This window comes from Castor canadensis, chromosome 15 (genome assembly GCF_047511655.1).
Source record: "Castor canadensis chromosome 15, mCasCan1.hap1v2, whole genome shotgun sequence".
Lineage (NCBI taxonomy): Eukaryota > Metazoa > Chordata > Mammalia > Rodentia > Castoridae > Castor > Castor canadensis.
In genome coordinates, this window is record NC_133400.1 from 56,270,151 (window position 1) to 56,285,930 (window position 15,780).

At 43.9% G+C, this 15,780-nt stretch overlaps 1 pseudogene; it reads right to left on the minus strand.

The window, feature by feature from the left end:
* Positions 1-9,410: 9,410 nt before the first annotated feature.
* The window catches only part of LOC141417463 (junctional cadherin 5-associated protein-like), a 240,078-nt pseudogene continuing 233,708 nt past the window's right edge, over positions 9,411-15,780 (minus strand).

Genomic DNA, 15,780 nt, shown 5'->3' on the forward strand with positions numbered 1-15,780 from the left:
TGTGTGGGGTTTCTAATAAGCCTGGCTATTAACCCCAGCTCTGCTTTATCCAAGAAACATTGGATGCATTGTTTAACTTTTTAAGCTAAAGTTTTCTAGCCTCCAAAGTTACGGATAATAATAAGTACTTTATAGGCTACTGTAGTGGTATAAGATGGATATATATACGTATATACACACACATATATATATCATGAACACCTTCAGAAGTTAATGAGTTGCTTTATAGTCTAGCCTTTTGTATCTATTAATATAGGTACTATGTCTTATATGTTTTTATATTAGTAAGGTCTAAATATTTGAAGATGTGAATTTATGCTTTTATATTTTAAATAGGTTTCTTAGGTTCGGCTTTTTACTTAATCTGACAGAATAATTACCATTATTTTTTAAACTGGTATATTTAAGTAATTCATATTTCAAATGATTATATTATTGTTAGTTCAAGTGATTAAAATGTAAGTATCTTGCTAGTTGTTTCTCTGTTACATTTTTTCTTTCTTTTTTTCACTACCTTTTCTTGAATTGAAGCACAATTTCATGGTTCTGTTTTTCTCCTCAATAGACTTACTAATTTCTCCTCTTAAAAAAAAATTCTTTAGTGATACTCTTACAGTGTACAATATACATTTTAAATTAATCTGGATCTACCTTCCAGTAACATTATACTGCTTCATATGCAGTATGTACTGTCTACAACAGAATATTCCCGATACTCCCCACATACTGCTTACGCTATTATTGTCATACATTTTACTTTTACACAGGCTAAGTACTTTTAGAACCATTGTGTGTAAGAAATAAATAAATTTTATCTCATTTTCATTCATCCCAGTTTCTATCCTCTTCATTTCTTTTTGTACATCTGATCCAAGTTTCTCATTGATATCAAATGTATTACACCTAAAATATCTCTCCATACTTCTTATAGAGTGCATCTGAATTGTACAACATCATTCTACCTGACCCTTCTCATGTCCATTTGTCTCTGTTTTCTTTGTTCTTTTTCCCCTCCTGCTTTCTCTGTCATCTCTTTATTTTTTCCTTCCTTTTTGTGATATGCTTCTCTTAGAATTAGATTGTTATCTTCAAAATGAGCTTCTATTCTTTGAGAATATTTTTACTTATCATTTACACTTTCCCCTTGCTCTTCAGGAATCCCAAACCCTAGGAAACCAAGGCCCACCAGTATTTTCCCTTTCTCAAAACTTGAAGTGTAGTTTTTGTATTCTTAGCCCTCTAAACCTGTCAGATGGGCTGTTCAGCCTCTTACCTGTCCAGCTGAGCTAGAAAAATTGGCCTTAATCACTGGTCTCTATCCTTCATCTTGCTCTCCGCTATTTTCAGTCCCCTTACTTCCTGGGCTCATTGTCTACTTCACTCCTTGAACTCTTCAGGTACTGACTGTTCTCTCGCTTCATCAACTACAAAGCCTTTGCCACACAGTGCCCCTGAAGCAAAAGCAGCAAAACTCCAATGGGAATCAGATGCTCACAGTGCTTCCTCCTCTCTCCCCTGCCCGTCCTCATGTGACCAAAGACGTCCGAGTCGGAGTCACTACTGCACATTTTTGCAAGTATGGCACACAGTGAAGCTAGTTCAGACTTTCTTTGTGCTGCTAATAGATGTCAAGAAACTTTTGCCTTCTCTTCTCTCACATTTCTATGGAAGACTTTCTGCTACCATCTGGCCTCTCTCCTCATTCCTTTCCCATGCTTCCTTATGGAAGGATGAGTTCAATGTGATGTGAACCTGTGGGAAGGTCCTGAGGGCTGTGATATCTTGCAGAGATAGTTTTCTGTACAGAGGAGCATTGCATTCTTCTCTCAGTTATGTGAGATGTCCCCTGCAAGTGGAATTTCTATATTTTTGAGTGGGAGATTTGATTCACTATGGATAGTAGAGAAGATATTAGATGCCCATTTGAGCACAAATTAAATTGTATTCCTTGATGCAGTTTTTATCAGTAACGGTAGTAATATTTTGCTCTCCCTTTGTTTCACTTGTATCTCATATTTCAATAGGTTCCAAACTGAGGATGGGGGAAAGAGGATGTGATTTGATTATCTAAAAGCCCCCAAGCAGTGACTGACCAAAAACTTCCTCCTGACTGTAAGTTGGTCTATGGAGGAAGGTTTCATCCTCATCTTTATGTGTGTCATCACCCCAAGTCACACCTGCAGCTTCAAGCAATAGTAGTGATTCATTCATCCATGTGGTTTTTCCTCCCTATTGCTACATGTTATTCATGGACTGAGATTAATGATGAAGTCATAGTGAACTGAAAACAAAGGATGTGGAGGAGTTGTCTCATGGACACAGAGACCGACCATCAAGGAATGGAGCAAAAGCAGCTGAGCAACCTGTGCCTTCTGCCCACAGCTATCATATCCAAATTTACTTTCTCTAACCATATTATTAATTGTAGGTTACATTTTTGAGGAAATGTCTTGTTATGTAGGCTTGGATGGCCTTGAACTCACCATTTAGCTCACGTTGGCTTGGAACCTGGTGTTCTCCTGCCTCAGTCTCCTGAGTTCTGAGATTATAGTATATGTCACTGAATCCAGCAGAAGTTTACATTTTTATACTTGTGACTTTTTAGAATACTTTATACAGTGCTGGAGATGCAGCTCAGTAACATAGTGCTTACCTAGCATGAGCCACGGCCTTCAGTTCAACCCAGCACAAAAAAAAAAAAAAAAGAAAATTCATGTAAAAAACAATATACTTCATATTCACCAGTTGAGACCTGATATCATCTAAGCTAAGAGAAAAATTTCCTAAAGCCAAGCAACATCTCAGGCAAAGTCCTTCCAGGAATTAAAATTTTGGCATTAACTCCACCAACTAACCAAATAAACAGTACAACACGGTAAGCTTTAGCTCAGATGGAGACTCAAAGTTTGGACCAAAATGTAGGAGCTTCATGTTTCAATTTATCTCTGTCAGAGATCTCCCTGAGTTTGTTTCATTCTTCTCAGCCTTAGAATCCTGACCTATTTAAAAAAGGGCACTGGGGTTGATAATACTTGCAAAGTTTCCAGATATCTGTGTCTGATGCCCCATGAACACATGAAATTAATGTATTTACTCTGCTTATTTTAAAATACAGAAATGTATCTTTATTTTTAAACAAATGGAAATATATCTATACTAATAATGTATCCATAATAATAATGCACAACTGAGGCAGAGCCTCTCAAACAAAGGAAAGTTTAGAAAACTTAGCCACCAAAGACCTCATGGATTTGTCCAGTTTCGGTTGACTCTGCTGCTTGTGTGCCTGGAGTGGCACAGAATCGGCCAGTGAAAGAGCAGCGAATGCTTTAATAAGGGCTGACATCTTGACCCTCTTCTGCTTCTTTGAGCCTCCATTGGTGGGCTGGGATTTGGGTCCTGTGTAGGGTGGGGGGACGGGATGGGTGTTGGAGGAAGGGTTGGTGGTGTCTCCGACTCTCAGCGTCCCCAGACTGGTAGCAGTAGTGAGTGGGTGGTTAAGGCCACTGATGCCAGGGGTGCTGGGATTAGTACTGGGTAGGGGCTGACCAAAAGAGGTGGGTGGTGCAGATGTGGACAGGGTAGAGGGCTGGGGTATCTGGAAGGAGCTCGGGGCCACTGGGTTGTGGGCACCAGAGGGAGCAGAAGCCCCAAGGTGGATTCCCTGAGAGGTCAAGGTGGTGGTGGAAGCAGTGGTGCTGGTGGTGGTGGTGCTGGTGGTGGTGGAGGTGGTGCTGGCCACGCTCTTTACCCCAAAACCACTCATAGGCTTTGAGGAAGATCGACTGGCTGGACCAGTGGTGGTGAGTGTGGCTGAACTAGTGATCATGGGGGGACCGGTAACTAAAGCAGTTGTCTGCATTAAACAGTGGGCTGGCATGTGTAGGAAATTACGAGGTATAACGAGGCCACTTTGGGGCTTGATGGGCGGGATGGTAGTTTTGGTCCTGGGGGGGATGGTGTGGTGAGAAGAGGCTGGGAATGTGCCCACATGTGTGGAAAGAGAGGGTTTGTTTCCCTGGCTTTTCATGGAAACGGCAGAGGTCAGGCCAGGGCCAGTAGGGGAGGAATGGTTGGTAGGCATGCTGCCAAGGGCCTTTGGGTTTTGAGTGGGGGCAGGCCAGAGGACACCTTGTAGTTTGGATGATACTGCAGGTTGAAGGGGTGGAGCGGGTGATGTATCCATAGGCACAACTGAGGAGGAAGTAGGTGCCTGCCCCACAGAAGCTGTTGGAAGTATGGGGGGGCCTTGTAGATTGCCTGAAACTGGAGGTTGAAGGGGTGGAGCGGGTGATGTATCCATAGGCACAACTGAGGAGGAAGTAGGTGCCTGCCCCACAGAAGCTGTTGGAAGTATGGGGGGGCCTTGTAGATTGACTGAAACTGCAGGTTGAAGGGGTGGAGGGGATGATGTATCCATAGGTACAACTGAGGAGGAAGTAGGTGCCTGCCCCACAGAAGCTGCTGGAAATATGGGGGGGCCTTGTAGATTGCCTGAAACTGGAGGTTGAAGGGGTGGAGCGGGTGATGTATCCATAGGCACAACTGAGGAGGAAGTAGGTGCCTGCCCCACAGAAGCTGTTGGAAGTATGGGGGGGCCTTGTAGATTGACTGAAACTGCAGGTTGAAGGGGTGGAGCGGGTGATGTATCCATAGGCACAACTGAGGAGGAAGTAGGTGCCTGCCCCACAGAAGCTGTTGGAAGTATGGGGGGGCCTTGTAGATTGCCTGAAACTGCGGGTTGAAGGGGTGGAGCGGGTGATGTATCCATAGGCACAACTGAGGAGGAAGTAGGTGCCTGCCCCACAGAAGCTGCTGAAGATGTTCCTGCAAAGGTCACTGAATGTGAAGAACTAAGGACAGCTGGAAGGCCAGTTGTCTTCGGAGGTGCGGGAGCTACAGTAGTAACCACACCAACCACCACTGGAAAAGATGGTGGGGCCTGTAGATTCTTCATCTTTTTCAAGTGCCCAACCAGTGGGATAGTGCTTAGGCCTGAGGTGGGGACGGAGGCTGGACAGGAAGCTGGCCTTTCTGCGGTCAGGGTCAGTGTGTGGCCAGGTGGCTTGGCAGGTGCAGGAGTTCCAGTGCTAACTACAACAGCAGGTCCTGGTAAGGACACTGCACAGTCAGGGTTCGGCATGGTCTTTGGGCTGGCCAGCAATGGGCTAGCACCTGGGCCTGGTGCAGGGGTTGTAGTGCTGACTACATCGGCAGGTGCTGGTAAGGGTGGTGTGCAGTCAGGGATCTCCACTGTCTTTGGATTGGCCAGCAGTGGGGTAGCACCTGGGCCTGGTGCAGGGGTTGTAGTGCTGACTACATCGGCAGGTGCTGGTAAGGGTGGTGTGCAGTCAGGGATCTCCACTGTCTTTGGATTGGCCAGCAGTGGGGTAGCACCTGGGCCTGGTGCAGGGGTTGTAGTGCTGACTACATCGGCAGGTGCTGGTAAGGGTGGTGTGCAGTCAGGGATCTCCACTGTCTTTGGATTGGCCAGCAGTGGGGTAGCACCTGGGCCTGGTGCAGGGGTGGTAGTGGTGACTACATCGGCAGGTGCTGGTAAGGATGGTGTGCCGTCAGGGATCTCCGCCGTCTTCAGACTGGCCAGCAGCGGGGTAGCACCTGGGCCTTGTGCAGGCGTGGGGAGTGAGGATGGCAAGGAAGCTGGCCCTATTGCAGGTAGCGTGAAAGTGAGGCAAGGCTCTTTAGTGACACAGTTAGAGGCCACAACAATCTTGTCCTCCAGAGCCTTGCTAAACCGCTGGAATCTGGCCTTCTTCTCTCTATGGACTTCAGGAGTGATAGGATAGGCAAGCAAGGGAGGTAAAGGGCAGGTCAGTGGGTCCCCGCACCGCTTGCGTTTCCTGCTCCCAGAGCTGCCAGGTGTGGGTAGTGACATGGAGGACTTTTTCTCCTTCCTTGTGGTGTCATCTGTAGCCCTTTGTCCATGGGACTCCTTGTCCATCACCTGGGGAGTGGGAGCAGTAGTACTAGAGCCATGCCCCAGCCCCTCCTCTCTTTTGTTCTTTGCTGTCCTCTCTGGCTGCTGGCAGTGGGAGGAAGCTGGTCCAGAGAGGAGGGCTGAGGTGTGCCCCCTCCTCTTCCACAGCTGGGAGACGCCTCCAGTGGAGCTGTAGGAACTCATGATTGCATTGCGCTTGGGCACTGGGATGCCACATGTGAACTTGCTTGGCGGGGAGCACCTAGAACACATGCGTGCCCGCTTATTTAAGGGGTCATCAGAGGTCTCAGAAGCGAGACTTCTCTTCAGGGGTACAGGTTTCTGTACAAGACTAGCAGAAGAGCCATCGGCCAGGAGGGGTTCAGATGTTGACGGGCTGTTCCCACTACTCTCATGGCCCTTTCTCTTGCTTTTCTTGCCATCTCTAAGTATTTGGGACTCTTCCTCCACCCTACTTTGCATTGTCTCTTTGAGAGTGGCGTCCTTTGCACCTGGCTGCTGGGCATTTCTTGCTGGGGAGGCCAGCGTGGAGTTGGTCATCTGCCCTGCTCCTTCTTTCTGCACTATCCCTTTATTCGAGCCTTTCAGGGCATTCACTGTGGTCTCCTTTACGCTAGGCTCCTGGGCATTTCTTTCCCTGGAGGCCAGTGTCCAGCAGACCATCTGACGTGGCACTGGAGGTGGCCTCTGGTTGTTACTGCTGGGGCAAATCTGCTTGGTCGCTGGGTTGCAGACCATCCTGCAGTTTCCCGCACAGAGCCTGGCCCCTTGGGGGTGACTGATCCCGCAAGGGGTGAGCATACCCAGCTTGAGCCGGTACCGTCTTCCAGGTGCATCCAGGAACCCTGGCATGAAATCCCCAAAGGGGCAGTGGCAAGGTCTCCTATGGGCTAGAAGAGGGGCGGAGAGTGAGGGGTGGTTGGGCTGCAGGAGGTGGACCAGGGAGGGGTGCGAGGGGCCGGCGGGCGGTGGCCGTCCCTCCTGGGTGGGGAGCATCAGGGCCCCGGCTTACCCTTGTATCTGTACATATCAGCAGTTGAGCAAGGTAGTTCTCCTGGAGCAGTGTCGCGGACAGTCGCTCTACCAGTTTTGGTTTCCAGGGACTTGTCCTAGGAGACTAGTAACATTCCATGACATGACAATTAAGGGTTCCAAATCCACGCGCGCGCCCGCGAGAGCCTCACGCTCGCGCATTCCGGAGGAGCGAGGAGCAGGCGCGCCAACCTTGGTCTCCAGGTTCAGACTCCACAGGTCCATGGTGGCCCCACTGGTGATCAAAGCCCCGGGGACACCTGCAAGGGCCTGAGGCTCAGCAGAGATAGGACATGCACCACTGACTGCCCTGCTGTCTCACCAAAGCCTGGGCCCTCTCTCACACTCTCTAGGAAATGCCTGAAGTCCCTGGACATATCAGCACCTTGCCTTATTTTTAGTGTTAATTGCTTTTTTAACTTACTGTTTGGTCATAATCATATATATTGAATCTGAGTATAAGAAGGGCTTACTATGGAAGGACCCTATCTGGTGAACCCAAACACACATGCAAGGGGTCTTTGAAGGTTAAAAAAAAAAAAAAAAGAACCTCAAAAAAAATGAAGATAAATGAAAATGTAACTAGCCAATAGCCAACATAACCAAAAGAGAGTACTGGGGTAATGCCTAATTCTGGGCAAAAATGACGAAACAGGACAAGGACATTTGCTTAGTAATAATTGCCATGAAATTTTATACTCCACCTAACAGCATCAAAATATATGAACCACGTGGCTTCCTAGCCAGACTAATGAGCACAGAGAAAAAAATAAAAGGGACACAAATAGGAAATGAATATCTGAATAGACCAAAGTTTGGACCAAATCTTAGGAGCTTTGTATTTCTATTCTAACCCAGGTTAAGCATTGCTCCTTGTGCCTTTACTGCTAGTTTGCCCCTCTGGCCTCCAGACTTCATATGTAAAATTGGCTTCTAAGGGAAGGAAGTTTAGCAGTATCAAGAGACTTAAATGTTAGAACTTTCTCTTTCCCTGTGCATACTAACAAAATTAAATTCCATTCAAGAAGTAGAAAAAGAAGTCATCATCCAGAAACGGTTGTGAGTTGACAACAATTTCTTAATTTGGGCTTGTTCAAAAACTTCTCCAGGGGTATATTCAAAGGCATATTTTCAGTTTATATTGTATTATTAAGAAAGAAATCCTGTAACTTTACAATTGAATGCCACTCTGAATATGATAGTCCTTGTCTCGAGGTCTAGAAAATTGGTATAATTTATAAGCTGTGAATGCTAGAGAAACAAAATCACACCCTTTAAACTGCATGTCTGGGGTGTTACTGCGGTGTCATTTGCCTCAGGGAGGCCATGGGAAACATTCCTGAGGACCCAGGAATTATAAGAAGGACACTTCTGGGGGACCAGAGATATATAGTATGTAGATTGATGTGAGACTGTGAGAAAGTCACTTAGCTTACCAGGGTCTAGACCGTGTGATCTGAAAATGTAGGGATGTATTTAGATGAAGAGAAACGAGACGTGGAAAGATATAAGTTGCCAACTCCATGATGACCTCTCCACTAATCAGGAGAACGAGTTTCAGGAACACTTCCAGAATGAATTGTACACTTGTGTAGCATGGAGATAGAGGCAGGGTAGTGTCCCTCTAGTTGTGTAGTATGTTTAGAGTAATCCTAGGTTATGAATATGTTATATGCCAATGGTCATGGTCACATGTACATTCCACAGTAACATCTGATAATGAAATGAGAACAGTGTTATAATACTTTGCAAACTATCAAAACTATCTTTCTTTTGAGACCTCAAGTGGATCAATTATATCAAGTATTTGACTAATAAGTTCCAGATTCATTAGTAAGAATTTCCACAATGAATTCATGCAAAATACCTGATTGTTTTTTCATAAAGGGACAATAAATTTTTAAAAAGCAGTCTGATGATATACTTTCATGCAATCATGAGTAAATTCCAAATTCTACAGGGTCAGGAAAGGAATCTAATAGGTACTGTAACTGCTTACTATAGGTATTAAGGCAACAAAGTCACTGCCCAGAGTTCAATCTTTCATAAGTTATCAAGGCTCAAAAGGAGGCAAAATCTGCCAAGTGGTTTAAAAAGATAATGTTTTCACAAGTGAATCAGAAGAGAGAGCACACATGTACTAACATGAGCACATTCCAACCAAGAGAAAAACATCTTGATTGAGTGAGTTTGAGAGTTGTCCAAATGTTTTACTTCTGTCATATGAAGTACCACATTCAAGAAAACCTTTTCTATTATGCTATATTTTTTCATTAAGGTTGAAAATTCCATGAAAGTACAAATATTTCTATTTTGCTCACTTATTCCACAAATACCTTGTGCCTGTCTCTAATAAGATGCCCAGCAAATGCTTGTGGCATGGATAAACAACCAAATAAATAAATGAACAAGACAATCATTGTTCTAACTTAATGTCTCAGGTATTTAATGACTATATAAATTACTGATTTTTAAGAATATCATTGAAATCAGACTATAGGAATAAAAATTCAGTCCCATCACATCAGAGACAATTTGTTAAAAAGGCTCTCTCACATCTAGCATGGTTTCCCCTACCATTTAGTCTACTGAATGGGGCAGAACGACCTTATACTGTGCAAGACAGTGTTTTTCACTTGCCAAATATTAGGATTTATTTCTTTTTAGCATCCTCAGGATTTTACTCCTTGTAGAAAGATTTTTGTATATGACAATATTATAAAAGAGTGTAACAATTGTTATGGGTGAACTTTTTTGGTTGTTTTTTTTTTTTTGGGGGGGGTGGGGGAATGTTTACAATAGAACCCAGGAATCCTTGTGGTTTGACTATCCAGACTTTCCTGGAAATGGCCATCAGACACATCAGAAAACTGCCCTTCTTCCTGCCAGTTTCATTCCTTTCCAGGAATAAACTCAAAAGAAACCCTTGAGCAAGAGCTCCCCAGTGACATCCCCTAATGATTAAACTAATTCTCTCACCACAAAAAAGTGAAGAAATATCAGCCTCATAACCTTTAAGAGACTGAGCACATTATCAGAATCATTAAAACTTAATAGTTATTCAAACAAGGCTAATCCTAAACTTTTGCACTTTTTCCTTCCCCTCTAATAATCACCTGCTCTCTATTTAAATGTTTAATAGAGAACTACAACCAAACAAAGCACATTATTTTTTCTTACAAATTATTTTAATTAAACACTAGTGTAACAGCAGCAAAATGTATTTACAAACAAAGACCAATGACTAGGATTTCAAAGCATCTGACTGTGTTTAGTCCAAGCCTTTGCATGTTGTCCAACTTTCATCTGAAGTAAAAATGAAGGCTCCTGTTGGAAGTCACTGTAACAGAACAAATATCATTTGAGGCTCTGCCAGTGCTACAAACAATTACCAAATCCACAAAGTGCTCTTCTTTCTCTTTTCTTTCCATGAAAAAGAGCAAGGCAACAAGCAGGATGCATCCAGCTGGGCTTCTTTTGAGGAGATCTCTCTGTAATCAAACTCAACAGAGTTGCTTCTGGGGCATCAAACACCAAGAGGCTGCTTTCTGCAGAAAATAAATAAGCAGGTATCAAACATTCATGGAAGTTTTGATGAAGAAACTTTCTCGGTCTTTCCACATAGCAGACACTGAGCTACTGACATGTGCTCTACCTAGAAATAAGCACAGGACTTTTATTTTTCAGTCTGAATTCTATGTTATTAATTTGGACACTGCAATGATAAACTGACAAAATAATGAACATTGTGTAAACCTAGTTTTTGTATCAGAAACCTCATTGATGCAAGAGCATCAAAATATTCTTGTCATTCACCACTTCATTCACAAAAGGTCTATACAATTTCAAGCCACCTAATACATAAATTTATTTTTAAAATGATAAAAATAAAACCTCAAAAGCAAAGTAACTGTTGTTTGTCATTAACCAGTTCAAACAAATCTTTGCTTGAAATTTGTTCAAAGACAAGCTTAAATTTATTGCTTTCCAGTCAATTAGTTGTGCTGCTTTATAAATACTAATAGTTTGTAATTTTTTTTAACTTTTTCTGACTTTTTTCTTGCTTAACCCTAAAGTTATTCTTCTAATATCTTAACCTTTATTTTATGTTTGTATCTCCAATTTTTTAAAGAAATTTTTGTTTTTGGTGCTACTGGCACTTGAACTCAAGGCTCTGCGCTTGCTAGGTAGGCGCTTACCCACTTGAGCCATGCCCTAGCCCCCTCTGAAGAAATATTTTAAGACAGTTTGCCAAGCAAATGTTTCTTGACAGCTGACCATTAATTTTGTTTGTTTGTGGTACTGGGATTGAACCTAGGACCTCTTATGCTAAGCACATGCTATACCACTAAGCTATATCCCCAGGCTGGCCATTAATTTTAAATGTGCTGGTGGTGAACTTCCCTATAAAACCAAAGCTAAGGTGCTGTCAAATGAACCTCAAGTCAGCATATTTGTGGGTCTGACAGAAAAGTTCCATTTTTGACTGATAGAAACACACTTCTTTAGGGTAAAAGACAGACTGATCTTTAAAATTTTATTTACTCAGCAAACAAACCCTTAAATACTGGGATGAAAACCACTAATTTAGTACAATACCGAAAAACACTTAATGTACTCTTTCTACATTCTTTTACCAGATCATAAAAATTTAAGCGTCTTGAGGATAGGAACATTAGATGTGATAGTGAAAACAAAACCAAAAGAAGTAAAACACACTTGATGTGATCTGAACACTGTAGTTATCTCCTACCTCTCTGAACATTTAGTGCTTGCTTTTTACAAAATCCATTTCGTTTTTCCCCTTTAAATGTCTATTAAAAGTTAACAGCTCACAAAGTAATGGCTAATGTGTATAAAGCACTGACTCTGCTCCATTGCACATGTATTACACTCTTTAATGCACACAAGGACAGTAGGAGGCGTCACCTATTTTACACTTGTGGCAACAGCCCCTGGAGGCACAGGCTAGTAAGTGAAGAGATGGATTTCAAACTAAAAGGTCGGTTCCATTTCCCACACAACTTTTTTGAGGGAACTGTGAAAATGACTAGGTGTTTTATTGTGCCCGGTGCATTTCATGCGTGAGGGCCATGTTCAGTCTTAGCATTCCATCACTTTAGGAATCCATGTGATTTACTGGTATGCAAATTATTTTTTTTTTAAAATCATAGTATTTTCACAAGAATGTGAATTCTGATTGTTTTGGTTCTGATTGGTTTTTGATCTGTCAAATATCTCATCTTGTTGTTGGAGTTTTTAGATTTTTGGTTTTTAGACAGGGTCTCATTACATAGTCCAGGCTGTCCTCGAATTCATGTTCCTCTTGCCAGTGCCTTTCAGTGCTGGAATATGGTTCATCTTGTTGGTTTTAACGAACTACCTACTTATCAATAATCTTTGGATCTCGATTTTTGTCACTCACTTTAGTCTATCCCTCTCAATTTCCAGTCATCTACAAATTCTGAAAGCAAGTCCTCTTTTTTTAAAGTTATTTTAAATAATGTGCCGTGACAGTGTCAGCATCCTCCTGGCAGATGGGGAGTGCACTAAGGCACTCTCAGGGGAAGTGGAGCTAAAGCAGCAAGCAGCCCCTCTGCCACCCCATCAGCCAGGACTGAAGTGGAGTCTGGAAGAAGCAGTGACAGGACATGCTCTCCCCACTGGATCTGGAGACAGGCTGCTAAGTGCCAACTTGTAAGACTCTGAGTTGTCAGGTTTTGTGTCCTGTCAAGGAAGCCCCACATTAGTTTCAGGTGAAAAGTAAGACAAAAACCGTGAAAGGCTTGTGGTACACGTGGGAATCCAACCCTCAGCCTGAAACACAGAGAAATTGCACCCCGCTGACAGATAAGACAAAGCCAGTTTTACCCACAAGTGTAACTGCAGTTATTGTGAAAAAGAATGGCTGAACCAAGTCACAGACACACACGGCCCAGTTGTTCAGATGCTCTGGTACCCTCAACAATGGCCCGTGGGGGAAGTAAGGGGAGCAAGGGCAAAAAGATAAAACTTCAAAATGGCCCTACAGACTGACTGGCAGTATGTGCGCGAAAAGCCAAACCCAGGCGCTGGTGAGCGCAGAACAATCCCTTCTTGGTGGCCGAGGCCCACCTCCTCCTCCACACGGGCATGCCAGGGGCAGGTTGGAGAGCCGAGCCTTCCAATCCGAACGCAGTGTTCCCTCGCCTAGGAGCTGCAAACGGCGAGTCTCCCCATCTTCGGAAGCCCAATGGCACCCTCTCCGTCCCCAGTGTCCCTGGACTGCAAGCCCTCCTCCAGCGTGAACTTGCCACTTGGTGGTCATCACCGCTGCTCGCAAAACCACCGCTTTCCCCCCAGCACCAACGAGTTCCCGAACCGCGGTGTCCAGACCCCGCCGGCCGGCATTTATTTAATAACGGACTCCGACCTAGTGGGCTGCGGTGGGGCTGGGAATCTGAACTTGAGTTTGCACCTTTCGGGGTTTTCTGCCATCAAGGCAGGCTTGGAAACAAGGCCTCAACTAAGCTTCCGGATCAACGTTTTGCCAAACCACACTGGAGTGGCCGGTTCTCCGGCCGCGCGGCCATCGTGCCAGGTGTGGAGCTCAGGCCGCCTCCCCGCCGCAGGACCAGCGTCCGGGACGAGACGGGTCGAGCGACCGGGTGGACGCCCGTCCCCGCCGCCCCGCGACCCCGGAAGGCGCAGGAATGGCGCGACGCAAGTCTCCGGACACCGAGGTCGCGTCCCGCCTCCCGCTCTCGCAGGCACGCAGGACCCGCGCTGCTGCGGGCGCGGGGGCCGGGGCGCCGGGAGGCCTCCGCTGGGCCGAGGGACGCGGCGGCTCGTCCTTCTGCGCGGCGAAGATGGCGGAGCCGGGCAGGCGGCAGAAGCAGGCCCGGAGCAGCCGCCTCAAGCCGCCGCCCTCCTTCATCGCGCCGCTTACCGGCAGCTGGGCGCGGCGAGCGCTCCGGCTCGGGCAGGTCCCCGAACAGGTCCATGGCGGAGGCCCCGCTCCACACCCTGAAGGCGCCGGCGCCATCAGTCACCGCGGCCCAGGCTTTAACATCCAGGCTTTAAACTCAAAATAACTTAAGTCAAATTCTGTTTTATATACACATGAACTATCTTAAAAAAAAAAAAACTTGGTCTATTTACTTCTCTAAGAGTCAGTTTTGTTATCCATAACGGGAATCATAGTAGCACCTACTTCAGAGGGTTCTTGGCAATGTTAAATGAGATGAGAGAAAGAGTTTAATTGTGCCAAGAACATAGTAAGCCCTCAATGTGCACTATTTTCATTTTTCAAGAATATGCTTAATATTTGCTGAGAAATACATTCTTGGATATAGGATAAATGATTGAAACTGAGACTAATTCATGTAGTTTATATATATTTCATGTTCAGAAGTTGTATAATTTCTATAATAAAGTCTTTATGGAGTTTGATGTCATTTTAATCAAATTTTGTTTATTTTCAAAGGTATTTTATTCTGAAGTCTGTTATAGAAGAGTTCTTGTGGCATTTATAGATAATGTTTGCTCAAAGACCAAATGTGGAATGTGGAATCACTGGGAGATAAATAAATCTTCATATTTGCTTCTTCCTAGCTCTCATTTTGCCTTATTTATATAATTCAGGATAAATTAAAGAGACTCCTTTGTTTCATTCATGAAATATCTTTGCTAGGCCAGTATTTTGTAGCCAAATAATTCTTTATAAAATTAAAAGCAAGACTTTGAATATAAAAGCTTTCAATGACAAATACACAACTCTCAGTTTAAGTTAGAGACTATTTTGTAAATTCTCTTATTAAGAAGGTCCAAGCAATTGCCATATGCTCACAGCAGCTACACTATCCACAGGTGTTAAACAGAAGTTACCATTTAAGTGTCTCGCCACAAGTCACACTATGGAAACTACACCCTCACTCAAGAATGGTTTAGGTGACCCCTTCTGATTGCATGGTCCTCCTTTGATTCCATGCTGAATGCTATTGTACAATGTTGTATTTCTTAACTGATTCAAAGCTAACCAACATTATCGATTCAATAACTTACCTCACAGACATAGACATGTTCAGTTTGACTCTGGGCAGGCATGATGGATATCTCTGAGATGTGAAACATGCCGATGTTTCTCAGACACTGAATTGGTCATTGTCAAATGGAGCAGCTTGTTGGGCCAGCTAAATTCATTCAGCCTATGTAAAGATCTGCCTATATAGTATGTGAATGTAGATTTTCCACTTGCAAAACGCCTTAGAAATTTCAAAAGATTGAGTGGCTCGAGTCATCCCTCCAGTCACTGCCTGGTTTTATCTGATCAGCCAATCTTTTACAGACACAAGAGTGGTCACCACTCACAGCATTTAAGCACTGGCTACTCCTTTCAGATCATCAGCGCTTTGAAGCTTTGTGAGAGTCCATCTTTAATTTAGATAAAATATTTTACTCTGTAGATTCTGTAATACATTCACAAGGATGGGTGCATTTACTTCTAGAGTCATTGTTCTTCCACTCCATGGTTTTAGAGGTGACATTTAAACAATAGTATTTTGAGCTTTAAAGTCAAGGTTAAGGAAGGAATTTCACTTCTATGGTATAGCTCAGAGTATTGAGCAGTGGGCTCTGGTGTCAGAGCCAACAAAAACAAATCACTCAAACAAAATAAAAGAGCCAAAGTATGAACCCAAATCTAATCAAATAATATGTGGCTCAGGGAGAACTTTTCAATGAGAAAAAAAAAAAATAAATCCTCAACCAATATCCATAGCACACCAATGAATCAGAAAGGTTTTAAGGGA